At 41.2% G+C, this 15,121-nt stretch overlaps 1 non-coding gene across 1 annotated transcript; it reads left to right on the forward strand.

Moving 5' to 3' along the window:
* The first annotated feature begins 1,382 nt into the window (after nt 1-1,382).
* Nucleotides 1,383-1,457, forward strand: Trnal-caa (transfer RNA leucine (anticodon CAA)). Its single transcript has one exon. It is a non-coding gene; the product is annotated as a tRNA-Leu (tRNA).
* Nucleotides 1,458-15,121: the final 13,664 nt, after the last annotated feature.

Here is a 15,121-nt window from a genome sequence, read left to right on the forward strand (position 1 = left end):
GCTGCAGAGTGAAAATCTCATTCTGGAAACATCCCCCAGGCTGTGGCTAAGCCATGTCTCCGCAGTATCCTTTCTTTCAGGAGTGCTAGTTCTGCAAGGTTCGCAGAAGAGCTTCTGTAAAGTTTGGAAGGTAGGAGACGGATACTGGCAGAAGTAAAGCTGTGAGTACCGGACATGAGTCGTGCTTCGGTAGCTCAGTTGGTAGAGCACTTGCCCGCGAAAGGCAAAGGTCCCGAGTTCGAGTCTCGGTCAGGCACACAGTTTTAATCTGCCAGGAAGTTTCATATCAGCGCACACTCCGCTGCAGAGTGAAAATCTCATTCTGGAAACATCCCCCAGGCTGTGGCTAAGCCATGTCTCCGCAGTATCCTTTCTTTCAGGAGTGCTAGTTCTGCAAGGTTCGCAGAAGAGCTTCTGTAAAGTTTGGAAGGTAGGAGACGGATACTGGCAGAAGTAAAGCTGTGAGTACCGGACATGAGTCGTGCTTCGGTAGCTCAGTTGGTAGAGCACTTGCCCGCGAAAGGCAAAGGTCCCGAGTTCGAGTCTCGGTCGGGCACACAGTTTTAATCTGCCAGGAAGTTTCATATCAGCGCACACTCCGCTGCAGAGTGAAAATCTCATTCTGGAAACATCCCCCAGGCTGTGGCTAAGCCATGTCTCCGCAGTATCCTTTCTTTCAGGAGTGCTAGTTCTGCAAGGTTCGCAGAAGAGCTTCTGTAAAGTTTGGAAGGTAGGAGACGGATACTGGCAGAAGTAAAGCTGTGAGTACCGGACATGAGTCGTGCTTCGGTAGCTCAGTTGGTAGAGCACTTGCCCGCGAAAGGCAAAGGTCCCGAGTTCGAGTCTCGGTCGGGCACACAGTTTTAATCTGCCAGGAAGTTTCATATCAGCGCACACTCCGCTGCAGAGTGAAAATCTCATTCTGGAAACATCCCCCAGGCTGTGGCTAAGCCATGTCTCCGCAGTATCCTTTCTTTCAGGAGTGCTAGTTCTGCAAGGTTCGCAGAAGAGCTTCTGTAAAGTTTGGAAGGTAGGAGACGGATACTGGCAGAAGTAAAGCTGTGAGTACCGGACATGAGTCGTGCTTCGGTAGCTCAGTTGGTAGAGCACTTGCCCGCGAAAGGCAAAGGTCCCGAGTTCGAGTCTCGGTCGGGCACACAGTTTTAATCTGCCAGGAAGTTTCATATCAGCGCACACTCCGCTGCAGAGTGAAAATCTCATTCTGGAAACATCCCCCAGGCTGTGGCTAAGCCATGTCTCCGCAGTATCCTTTCTTTCAGGAGTGCTAGTTCTGCAAGGTTCGCAGAAGAGCTTCTGTAAAGTTTGGAAGGTAGGAGACGGATACTGGCAGAAGTAAAGCTGTGAGTACCGGACATGAGTCGTGCTTCGGTAGCTCAGTTGGTAGAGCACTTGCCCGCAAAAGGCAAAGGTCCCGAGTTCGAGTCTCGGTCGGGCACACAGTTTTAATCTGCCAGGAAGTTTCATATCAGCGCACACTCCGCTGCAGAGTGAAAATCTCATTCTGGAAACATCCCCCAGGCTGTGGCTAAGCCATGTCTCCGCAGTATCCTTTCTTTCAGGAGTGCTAGTTCTGCAAGGTTCGCAGAAGAGCTTCTGTAAAGTTTGGAAGGTAGGAGACGGATACTGGCAGAAGTAAAGCTGTGAGTACCGGACATGAGTCGTGCTTCGGTAGCTCAGTTGGTAGAGCACTTGCCCGCGAAAGGCAAAGGTCCCGAGTTCGAGTCTCGGTCGGGCACACAGTTTTAATCTGCCAGGAAGTTTCATATCAGCGCACACTCCGCTGCAGAGTGAAAATCTCATTCTGGAAACATCCCCCAGGCTGTGGCTAAGCCATGTCTCCGCAGTATCCTTTCTTTCAGGAGTGCTAGTTCTGCAAGGTTCGCAGAAGAGCTTCTGTAAAGTTTGGAAGGTAGGAGACGGATACTGGCAGAAGTAAAGCTGTGAGTACCGGACATGAGTCGTGCTTCGGTAGCTCAGTTGGTAGAGCACTTGCCCGCGAAAGGCAAAGGTCCCGAGTTCGAGTCTCGGTCGGGCACACAGTTTTAATCTGCCAGGAAGTTTCATATCAGCGCACACTCCGCTGCAGAGTGAAAATCTCATTCTGGAAACATCCCCCAGGCTGTGGCTAAGCCATGTCTCCGCAGTATCCTTTCTTTCAGGAGTGCTAGTTCTGCAAGGTTCGCAGAAGAGCTTCTGTAAAGTTTGGAAGGTAGGAGACGGATACTGGCAGAAGTAAAGCTGTGAGTACCGGACATGAGTCGTGCTTCGGTAGCTCAGTTGGTAGAGCACTTGCCCGCGAAAGGCAAAGGTCCCGAGTTCGAGTCTCGGTCGGGCACACAGTTTTAATCTGCCAGGAAGTTTCAAAACCACTCCTATTTTACTGTGATGAACGATCAGGACTGTCTTTATAGACTGTGAGAAAATTTTATCTTTTGACCAACATTGTATCAATAAGTGTGTGCATTTGATTTCTTTGTTATTGTAATTATAATTATGAAAATTTTTTTTCAAATCTGTATAGGCCAGTGCCCAAAACAATTTGTAAAAATTTTTGTGGGGAGCGTGGGGGCTATGTAAGTAGGCTGTTTAGGTTTTTATATTGGTAACGCCACGTAGCGCTCTGCATGAAAATCACTGGCTGTGCTGTGCGCAGTCTGTGGCTGGGTGTCATTGTTGTAATATTCGCTATTGTAGTGTTGGGCTGTTGGCTGCTAGCGGCGCGTAGAGTTGCGCAGTTGGAGGTGAGCCGCCAGCAGCGGTGGATGTGGGGAGAGAGTTTTGAAATTTTGTAAGACTGAATGTCATGAACTGCTATACACGTTATGACTTTTGAACACTACTGAGGTAAATACATTGTTTGTTCTCTATCAAAATCTCTGTGCGTCCGCAACAATGTTCTCCTTGCCGGGGATGTAGACTGTTGTGAAGTGGAATTCTTGCAGAAACAATGCCCAACGTTTCAACCTCTCATGATTTAATTTTGAAGACAAATTGTAATGCACGATGATCGCTGTATACTTTTACATGGTATGCTTTTACATGCTTACCAGAAAGAAAGAAACGGAATTTGTTAAATGCCCAAAGGATAGCTAAAGCTTCTAATTCAGTAACGGAATAGTTTCTTTCAGATTTTGTTAGCACTCGGCTAACAAAGGCAATGGTTTTCTGAACGGTAGTGTCATTTTCTATGGCTTCTTGAAATAAATGGGCACCAAGACCGACTTTAGAAAAATCCGTGCTAAGGCAGAAATCTTGTGACAGATCTGGATGAGCTAGTATTGGCGCGTTAAGTAGCGATGCTTTCCAAGAATTGAATTCCAACTGTGCTTGTTCGTCCCAGTTCCAAATAGTATTTTTTCCAATGAGAGAAAAAAGTTTTGGTGTAACTAGAATTTGCATATTCAGAAAACAACGGTAAAAATTTACGAGACCTAGAAAACTGCGGACTTGTTTTTTTGTGGATGGAACTGGAATGGCTCTGATTGCTTCTAACTATTCAGGATCCGGCTGAATGCCTTCAGAAGAAATAATATGTCCCAAAAACCTCACGTTTGTCCTACCGAATTCAGACTTTTCCAAGTTAACTGTAATTCCAGATTTTGCAAAAATACGTAACAAACTGTTGAGGATGCGATTATGTTGTTCCCATGAGGCTTCTGCTATTAGAATATCATCCACATATAAGGTGATGTGACGTTTTAAGAAATCAGGTAATATTGAATTTAGCCCACGAATGAATGCTGCCGAAGAAATGTTTAAACCAAAAGGAAGTTTCCGAAACTGATAACAAACGCCGAAGCAAAGGAAAGCTGTGTGTTTTCTACACTCTGGATGAAGTTAGATCTGATAAAAGCTGGATCTGAGATCAATAGAAGACAACACTCTTACACCATTAAAATTTTGAAGAAATTCTTCCAACGTTTGAGGCCTGTCTGTTTCAGGAATGATGATAGTATTGATTGTCTCGAATCTGAGACAGACCTGATCAATACATTTTCTTCTCAATAACATGTAATGGATTGTTGTATGAGCTTACTGCAGGCTCAATAATGCCCTCGTCGAGCATAGATTGTATTTCTGTTCTAACATGGTCCCTATAATGTGCTGGAATTACGTATGGTCTAACAAAAAACTTAGTATGCTCACGAACACGAAATTGGTATTGAAATCCCTTGGTTGTTACTGTTTTGTGAGTAATCTGTGGAATGTGCTTGTAAAATCTCAAAAAGGTTCTGCCTATCAGTGTCATTACAATTCTCAATTGTTTGAATTTTATTCTGAATTAACTCATTAGTTTCAAATATGCCGTCGATATCATCCTTGTCAGTACTTGTGAAGCGATTGTTAGTGTCTACGTCCGTAGAAAATTCCGAACTGTTGTCTAACAGAAGGTAAAGCCGATTAATTTCCCTCGTCATGGTTTGAGAGCCAATCTTCAAATTTCAAAGCTATTGACTTACCTTCTATCTCTAAACTTATTTCAGCATCGTGAAAGTTTAAGATTGCTTCGTATTCATTCAAAAAGTCTACTCCCAGTATAATTTCCGTCGACAATAATGGAACAATAAGAAAGCTGTGGCTTTGACAAAAGAATTCGAAGTTGGTTTGTTGGCGTACATCTACACTTTTTCCAACGATTGCACCTTGTAATTTAATTTTACGTAACGGAGGTGTGGGGCAATCTTTAGATTTGTTGCATTTGCTAAAAGCTGTTTCACTAATTACTGAAATTTTACATCATTTACAGTACTGTGAATCACTGGATATGCAATGTTGTTACGTTTTACGTCGTGTTCCTGGAGTAAGATGTCCCTAATGTCTTCCATTTTTACTTAATTACTAGCTACGGCAGCTGCGTCGTCAGTTTCATACATACGTTTTGTGGCTGCCAGCAGTATGTTTTCTCTTTGTTGGCGCGCGTCGTTATTGGAATTTCTACAAATTCACCTTGTCGAGAGGGCCCTGCTCTGTTTGAATCCCGCCAGTTCTGATGCAATTCAGGTCTGTCGTTACGATCGTATCGTGTGTCGTCATGTCGGTAGATTCCATAGTTTCTTTCTTGTCGGTCACGTGGTGGAGAATTTCTCCCTGAATCGTAACTGCGCGCTAGACCGTTGCGTCTGAAGCTATTCTGTCTCCCTTGATAATAATTATTTTGATTTCCATATTGTCTGTTTCTCTGATTGTCTCTGTGATAGTCATTACCACGGAGAGGCGAACTTTCCCTGTAATTATTACTACTCTGCCAACGGTTGTCATACGGGTGGTGTCTGTTTTGGTCACGATTTGTATTGTGAGAATAGCCTTGTCGTATCCATTTATTATTTCTTTCATTGTGGAATTGTGACAGATGTGACCTGTAATTGTTATGCTCCTGTTTTCGCGTTCCGCGATTGTCAGTGTCAATTTCCAGTTCTTGTAACATTCCCTGAAAAGTTTCAATGTCGTCTTTGCAACGTCCTGCAAAAATAAGATGTCGTAAATGATCAGGTAATTTGATTAAGCAAATGCGGATGAGTTCTGAGGGGCTGTATGGGTTTCACAGGTACTGATTCTTGTGCAACACGCCTTCAAAATATTTCACAAGACTGGAAAATTCAGATTGTTCGAAATGTTTCATCATTATGATGCTATGTTTTACTCGGTCTTGTGTAGCTTGAGACCAATACGCTGAGAGGAAAGCGTCATAAAATTCTCCTTCACTGTGACAATCGTGAATGACCGATCGCATTCTTACAGCTGGTTCATTCTCCATGTAGCCACACATCAATTCTAACCTGTGCTCCAATGACCAGTTGGGAGGAAAACAATGAGAAAATTGATGAAGCCATGCTTGTGGATGAATGTCGTTGTCATAATTCTTAAATGTTTTGAATTTACGTGTAGTAATGAACAGCTTATAGTGAAAATCATCGTGTCGGCGAGTCGCATATCGGTCATTGTTACCTCGTGTCGGCCGTTCCATCTCAAAATTCGGTGCACCTTGCCAATTCCTTTCATAATTTCCGAAATGCCCTGTGTTATTATTTTGTGGCTTTTCCGTATTTCTAAGTCCCTCTTCTCGTGTTGGAGCGCAAGTGTCCTCTGAAAAATGTAATTTTTGTATTACCTGTGTCAACTGATCTTGTACTTCGCGGATTTCTCTTTTGTACTGTGTAGTGATTTGATTTTGATTTTGTTTGAATTTTCTAATTTGTTTATACTCTTCTGTGTCAGTGAAGGATACGGGTCTTATGTCATTCAGAACATCATCTACCTTTGTAGATATGTTAGTGAACTGATCTGAAAGTTCGGCTACTTTCTGCAATAGTGAACACATTTCCTCAGTGTGTTTTTCTGAACCAAGTTTCAGAGTGTCCATTTGTGTTGAAATCGAATCCACTGTGTCCTTTAAGTTTTCCTGAGTTTTTGCAAGTTGCGTAACCGAATCGGTGGATGCAACTGAGTCCATTTTAGCTTGCAAGGTGTCGTGATTTTCACGAACAGTAGTTTGCAGTTCTTTTATGGCTGCTTCGTGATTCTGTAATGCATTTTCATGCCGCGAAAAAATAGTTTGAAAGTGCTAACAAATTTGCGTTTTTTACATCACTACAGACTTTCTGACATTTCGATTCAATGTAATGTAATTCAGTAGTTAAATCTTCAGGTGTTTGTTCAAATGTGGTGTCAAACTTCCGAAAATTTTGTTCCATTGTGTCTAACTGTTGCTGTGTTTGTCTCTGATTTTGTTTCATTTGTTGCATTAATTGCAATAATAATATATTAGTGTTTGGAATCTGCAACTCTATGCTTTTCGGCAGTGCATTGGCACCGGCAACATTCACATTTTGAAAAGCAGAAAATGTGTCTTGACTTATTTGAGAAAACGGTGAGGACGTAAAACCTGAATGTACAGTATTTGCAAGATTGTGTCCTGTCATTTCGTATTCCTGGGGCGAGCTGATTCCGACCGATCGATCGATAATGCTTCCCTCTTCACTAATTGTTTCACTGCCTACACCATTATTTGCAGCCCGCTTCATTTCCCTACGCAGAATTACCAAATTACTACTTTGAACGTTAGTGAATTCATTACATGGTGACGCTAACACACTGCTTTCGTCTTCACTGTCATTTCTCAATTTATTTTGGAGCCTAGTATTACGTTTTTCACACGCCATTATTGTCACAATATTTCACACGACAACACAGAATAACACAATTTGAAGAGCAAAAATAAGAGAACACATTAACATAGCACTGAAAATAATATCTAGTTAATTGCAAGCGCAGCTGCGAAATACTTGGTGCAAATCTACATGCATGCCACAACTGTTTTACTGTACAACAATGAAAGACTACAACTACAAAGGAGATTGTCTCTACAATTACGCGCTAGCAATAAACAAAACCTACACTAATTGCACAAACTACAAGAAAAATCAGAAGATTCCAATGAGGTATCCTTGGCTAAGGGTCGACATATGAAACGTCCCCTTGGAAAAATTATACAGGACTGTGCTTAAACTGACACACAATATTTTTTTAGTGCAACGCAATCTGACTTTCAGTAATCCCTACAAAAGAATGGTCCTGATTAACATTAACCTATACCTTTCACAAATCACTTACCTCACAAAAATCTTCGTTACTCGAACTACTGCAATACAGGGAGCGCCACTACTGACAGCTAAATAAAAGATTCAAAGTACTGAAGGCACTAACTACTGGTAGGCATAGTTAGCAAATGAAAGATTTTGATACAGAACAAACAGTGTATTTACCTCAGTAGTGTTCAGAAGTCATAACGTATATAGCAGTTCATGACATCCAGTCTTACAAAATTTCAAAACTCCGCCATTTCTCTCCCCACATCCACCACTGATGGCGGCTCACCTCCAACTGCGCAACTCTACGCGCCGCTAGCAGCCAACAGCCCAACACTACAATAGCGAATATTACAACAATGCCACCCAGCCACAGACTGCGCACAGCACAGCCAGTGATTTTCATACAGAGCGCTACGTGGCGTACCAATATAATAACCTAAATGGCCTATTTACAGCAGTAAATAAATGCGTTTTGTCTTGCAGCCGGCCGGTGTGGCCGTGGAGTTCTAGGCGCTTCAGTCTGGAACCGCGTAACTGCTATGGTCGCAGGTTCGAGTCCTGCCTCGGGCATGGATGTGTGTGATGTCCTTAGGTTAGTTAGGTTTAAGTAGTTGTAAGTTTTAGTGGACTGATGACCACAGATGTTACGTCCCATAGTGCTCAGAGGCATTTTTTTGATGTGTCGTGCAAGAACACCATGTGTAGTGAAATGGAGGAAAGAAAGTCTCCTACACCCAAACATACCTGTGGTTTTTCGTGTGTTCGAAGCCGGAGGTAGCGTCACTGATATTGCAAAACTTCAGTGTTCATGCAAACTGTGAGGGGTCTATATGCTCCCACGTCAGAACAGTAACTATTTTAGTGACATCTTTGGTAAGATTATTGACTAGCCTCGCTGAAGGGTATATGTGTCATATTACTCCAGGTATCGTTCATTTAGCCGTATCCAGCATTTTACAGAAATTTTTTTTCCCGCTGACAACCCTTTCTGTTTACAATGACTGCTAATTTGCAGGCGCCCTTGCGTCCACCACACTAGTGGAGAGGTGGCAAGAGTCTGTCTCGCCGTTAGGCGGCTGCGATCGCTATATCTGTTCGGGCTAACGGTTCGTGGGGCGTTCGGGCGGTCTTAAGGTATCAGTCCCGGCCGGAGTGGCCAAGCGATTCTAGGCGCAACAGTCGGGAACCGCGCTACCGCTACGGTCGCAGGTTCGAATCCTGCCTCGGGCATGAGTGTGTGTGATGTCCTTAGGTTAGTTAGGTTTGAGTAGTTCTAAGTTCTAGGAGACTGATGACCTCAGCAGTTCAGTCCCATAGCGCTCAGAGTCATATGAACCATGAGGTTTCAGTGTGAACTTATTAAGGTTGTAGGTAGCTTGCGGGACATTGCTAACATTGAATATAGTTTAACTAGTTTCTAACTGAGTAATAATACTCTTATTATTACCCATCCCTCTATTTTAACATATGTTTTCTTAATCTAAATTACCCAAGGTTTCATAGATTTAATGGCGGATCTAATACGAATCTTACTTTTGTTGATGATCATACCACATCTTTGCTGAAAGTCTATAAAATAACTGCCTTTCATCTCAACAGCTCTAAACATTTGCTCATTGCGAGCTTCTGCTATGAAGTTCATTACGTCATCAGAATCTAAATGCTTCCTCACCTTTGCTCACGCTTTCTTTTAGAGTTAGCAGTTTTTCTGATATTTCCCAATGCTGAATTATTAATGTTGTTTTCAGTACCCATTGTGCCGCCAATAAACGCTTGCATTGGACAGTGTACAAAATGGCAGCAGAAAGTGCAGGAGTAAGAGGAGGTGTATCATCTCTACGTCCAGTATAGCCAACTCGTATAACACATACTGCGCTTACCTGGTTCAGCTTGAAGAAGTCATAGGAGTTACCTCTCATGCCACCTACCGGCCTCCGCGGCACCTACATCAGCCATCATTGGATAAGTATGTAAAAGACCTGTTCATATATCAACTAAAAAAGTAGAAAACGCAATTCATGCAAAACTGGTGCGTAGCTCTTTCAGCATGGTCATCAGTCCCGTAGCCTTAGAACTACTTAAACTTAACCAACATAAGGACATTAGACACATCCAGGTCCGAGGCAACATTCGAACCTGCGTTTCCGGACTGAAGCGCCTAGAACAGTTCACCCACATCGGTCGGCGCCGACAGGTAAGAAAAAATGATTCAAATACCTATGAGCACTATGGGACTTAACTTCTAAGGACATCAGTCCCCTAGACTTAGAACTACTTAAACCTAACTAACCTAAGGATATGCCCGACGCAGGATTCGAACCTGCGATCGTAGGGATCGCGCGGTTCCAGACTGTAGAGCCTAGAACCGCTCGGCCATCCCAGCCGGTCGAGAGGTAAGACCATCGATTTCGGCGTATGGCTCTGACGCATTGTACTGCAACTGTAGAAGCAAATTTAGCAGCAGTTGACACCACAGTGACCCAACGAACTATTATTAATCAGTTACTTCAAGGGCAGCTCCGAACCAGACGCCCTATAGCGTGCATTCCAGTGATCCCAAACTACTGCCATGTCTGACTGCAACGGTTTCAAGCAAGAGCTGAATGGAGCGCAGCGTAGAGGTCTGTCATGTTTTCTAACGTAAGCTGGTTCTGTCTCGGTGCCAGTGATGGTGGTGTGTTGGTAAGAAGCAGGCCAGTTGAGGCCTTATAACCAATCTGTCTGTGGGTGCTATACACACTGGATCTGCACCTGGAGTTATCGTCTGCGATACGATTTCGTATGACATCAGGAGTGTTCTCCTGGTTATCACACGAACTCTGACTGAAAATTTTGTAACGCCGGAAATCCATTCCTACTATTTGTATCTATTGTACTACACATTTTTTTTCCTTATTTTGTTACCTGAAGATATGACGTTTCTGTGTCTTTGTATACTGTAATTGTTTTACTTTTTGTATATATATATGCATTTATGTCGATGTATGATTGGTTTGTATTGTGAATATTATTTGTATTTATACACTGCGTCTGGCCTAGGGAAAACTGTGCTATCGAACGAATACATCGATAGGTCGTGTGGAGAACCAAAGTTTTTACGATCTTTGGTAGTGTGAACTCGGCCGCGTGGAGCAAGGGCAGAGGAGAGTCTGGCTGGAATAAAGCGGTGGAGCAGGTGTGTTGTGTGACGCTCCCCTCGAGTTGCTGCGCTTTAGGGGTTTGACAGCATGTAATTGGGCTCGACTTGCTATGTTAAAGCGTTAGCTGGCACACATCAAGAGCCCGTTTCGGCTGGAGACCGTGTCGAGAAGGAGGCGCGCCAACATCCAGCTTCTGCAACAGCGACGGCCGACAATGAGTGACTGTCGCCACCTCCTCGATCGACGACATCAAACCTTCAATCAACCAACAAGGAAGACTGGAAGCACGTAAAGTCTTAGAACTGTATGGCAGACCTCAGCTTTTCAAACTGTTCTATTTGCATAACTGAAATTACAGCAACTTAGCATGAACCTTTGTTGCTCATTGTCCCAAATGCACTACCAAGCAAGGTCCTTTCCTTTTCCGTAATGAACCCGAGTGTCGTTGAAATTCAAACGCCAGCATTAAAGTAATGTCATTCCATTTCACTGCTTTAATTTCAAAGTTCAGTTAAAGTATTCATAGCTGGCTGCAATATTTAGGTTACACAAGCACAAATTAAGAGTGCTAGTTTTGTTACCATATTGTAGCTTACCTGTGACTTCAGCTCAGATTGGTACGTACTAAATTTTACTATTGTTTATTGTTCAGAATCATTTAATTCAAGTTAAAAGTTAAATCTCTTATTTCTAAATTGCGTAGCTTCAAGGAGCTTTTGAAACGATTGTTGAGGTAGCCCAAGACTAACCTTATTTAATTGAATTTCGTAGTGCTTGAGAAACAAGGTTCACTGTTAATTTCAGTCACTAAATTAACTTTCAATTTTCCGATTTTACTAATTCTTTTGCTGAATTAAGTCAGAGTGTAGCGAAATTTATTATTTCTGACAAACATACAGTTTTCACACAACACATGCCAACCTTCAGTTGCCACGCTTTGAGTGCTAATTATATGTGCAATAACCTTTCTTTTTTCAGTTATTATAGGAGTTGTCCATAGGACTGGCGACCGTAATTTTCTCCAAATCTAAAATATCTAACTAACGCCAATTAATTGTTGACGTAACGACTGCACATTTACTTTCTTTACTAACTTTAAAACTTTTCTAAATTAATTTACACCAGTTTCATTTGCATTTTTCCTTTAATTAAGATGTAACCCTTTCCTCCCCCTTTACCGACAAATTAATTTCAGTGACGATTGCTTTTCCGAAATTTCTATTAGGTGCGCGTGCGTTACTTTTTCACTGTTATTAAGGTCGATAAGTGAGGGGGAGGTTACAATTTGTTTGTCAGTCTAGTGGTTGGTCATATTGTTCGGCCATTCATGACCAGTATTTCAGAGGGTGTTTTCTAACAGGATAACGATCGCCCACATACCGCTCTGGTAACCCAATATGGTCATTTTACTGTGACCTGCACGATCACCGCAGCTGTCTTGAATCGAACACATATGGAACGGCATCGGACGACCACTCCAGTGTTTACTATTAAGCATACCTGTATTGACTTACCACAAACCAACATTCTACACCTGTACAATACAATGCAAGCACATTTATGTGCTTGCATTCAACATTCTGGCTGTTTAACCGTTAAATTAATGTACTACCATTGCACATTTGCAGTGGCTTTGTAACCTCCCCACAAAATAATGTAATATGAATAATACTCTCATTTAGCGTAACCACCCAACAGTGAAAATATATTACAATGTGACAAACCTATAACCTTTCAATAATTGACAGTCAATTTAACCTGGTAAATTTTGGACGTCAGCAATGCTGCGTCATGGCCCTGATATATCATTCTGAATAAACTGAAAAATCTTACCTTAATTAGATCGCCGGATAACGCGTATGTATCTGCTCCTATAAGAAATTTTCCTGGCGCAGCTAAGTGTAATGCTGGCCGATAGATTTGTCTTATAAAAAAGGAAAGAACTGACTTTTCCTTTCAATAATCGGGATTGCCAAGGATTGGAGAAATTAGTGAATTCTTTAAATTGATATAAATGTCAAAAGTTACTTTTTATGAGAAAGATTATTATTAACAGATTTTTTTAAAAATATTTGCATGGGACTTGACATAACAATACTACATATGCGCGAGGCTGGTTTTACCTTATACTACAATGCTCAGGCTCCGCCATCGCTGCACACGACCGGCCCAGCCAACACGATACACCAGACACGACTGCTCGCTAGCAACAACTTACTCGTACTGCTACACAGTTCCTACTGCAGTCAATACTGCTCTTTGGTCTCAGAATCGCTTCTAGATTACATATCGCAGGCTGCGCATGTGCAATACATCGAAATTACATCAGCTCGATTGCGCTAGCAACAAATTCTTTAATTATGGACCTCTTACATAACCCTCCACTGGGGGGCAAAAATTTGGCAACGATGGTGAGTCAATTGGACTTGCCATGAGCAACAAATTTTTTTATAATCTATTTAGTTACTGTGTTTACAGTCACAGAGTATATACATCATTGATAAGTGCAGAACATATTAAGAAATTAAATAGAGTGCACATGCACTGAGTACAAAACATACTCAGAAATGACAAAGTATATACGCAATGAGAACAAAATTTATTAACAAAATAGAGTGCACATGCACTGAGTACAAAACATATTCAGAAATGACAAAGTATATACAGAATGAGTACAAAATATACTAACAAAATAGAGTGCACACGCACGATAAAAGTTTTCATCATTTTACAAGAATTTAAATGCACTGTATAAGCCTTTACTATTTTACAGGAACTAGGAAAGGAATGGGAAGGATTGCATCATGGTTGTACCACAGTAGGTTGCACGTAGCTGCACTGAAAGTCCATATCTTTCTACAGAAGCACAACCAAGTGAGACAATCTGAAGTTCTTTTCCAGGAAGTATTTATCAGTGTAGCCAAGACACTGAAATGTTGTATTAATATTCAATGTTATCATTTTGGTAGTACATTAGGTACATCAAACAGTGGGACCATAATAACATCTCCATCGTTCAAGGTGGTGGACAGCTTGATATGTCAACACCATATTCTTGTAGAATCCATACTCTTACAGCAACGTAGAATTAGTGCAAAAAACAATATAGTGCTCCATGATCATGAGGATGGACAGGATAAACGGATATTGCAGTAATTAGGTCAGAAGGTGAAGGACACATTAAGTCTTATGCTAGTCATCATAGAATTACACTACTGTATCAACTGATATGAACAGTATTGAGTATTACGAAACACTATTCATAACTCATCTGAATGAATCAGTGGCATTCATTGGCCAGTTACAAAGTATTCATATAGTGTTACAAAACATTATTCAGTGTTATTCACAAGTCCTCATTTAAAACAGGAGCTATTGAGTTATTGACATTCATTGGTTAGTTACAAAGTATTCATATAGTGTATTGGCACTCATTGGCCACGTACAAAGTATTCATATAGTGTTACAAAACATTATTCAGTGTTATTCACATGTCATCATTTAAAACAGGAGCTATTGAGTTATTGACATTCATTGGCTAGTTACAAAGTATTCATATAGTGTATTGGCACTCACTGGCCACTTACAAAGTATTCATATAGTGTTACAAAACATTATTCAGTGTTATTCACAAGTCATCATTTAAAACAGGAGCTATTGAGTGTAGCATCAAGCTACTAGTGTTTATATATGATATCATGTAAGTGACATAAAACATATTTAAAATGTAAGACATCGGAACTATTACTCAAGGTCGGTAGTCCAATAATACATAGACATAATGGAATCAATACAAAGAAAATTTGCATTATCTTTAGGACTAAAAATATATCTTACACTGGTAGCATTATTTAGTTGTATACTGGTAATACTTGGGACTCGTAATAATTTTTTTTGTTGTTGTTGTTGTTGCTAGCAATGCATTGCACTGGGATCGATAATTAATTGCTGGGGCATGAAAATATTTGCTTTTGACTTATTGCTGGAAATAAGGATTATTAACGTCATTCATCATGAGTCAGCTGTAGCAAGGTCATGAAGCAAGTACAGTATATGTGATCACATTCATAAGTGATAGACACAACTGGGTAAAAAAAAATTCAAGTACTAGAACAGGTTTAGTAACTAACTACTTATAGCATATTATGTCACGAAAAGCTTCTCCTGGAAAAAATACAAAAAGGATTATTTAGCTGAAAGAAGAAATGCATATTATGCTGAAAAATAGTGAACTTCGAATTAACAGGTTATGAAACGTGTACTTAATATGTATGTACTCTAGCTGTCTTTTCCAAAACATTCAGTCATTATACTATGCGACATAAGACATACTGTCAAAAGGAACTGCCACAAATACTTAAATAACTACAT

The sequence above is a fragment of the Schistocerca gregaria genome, chromosome 3 (genome assembly GCF_023897955.1).
Source record: "Schistocerca gregaria isolate iqSchGreg1 chromosome 3, iqSchGreg1.2, whole genome shotgun sequence".
In the NCBI taxonomy this organism is placed as follows: Eukaryota; Metazoa; Arthropoda; class Insecta; order Orthoptera; family Acrididae; genus Schistocerca; species Schistocerca gregaria.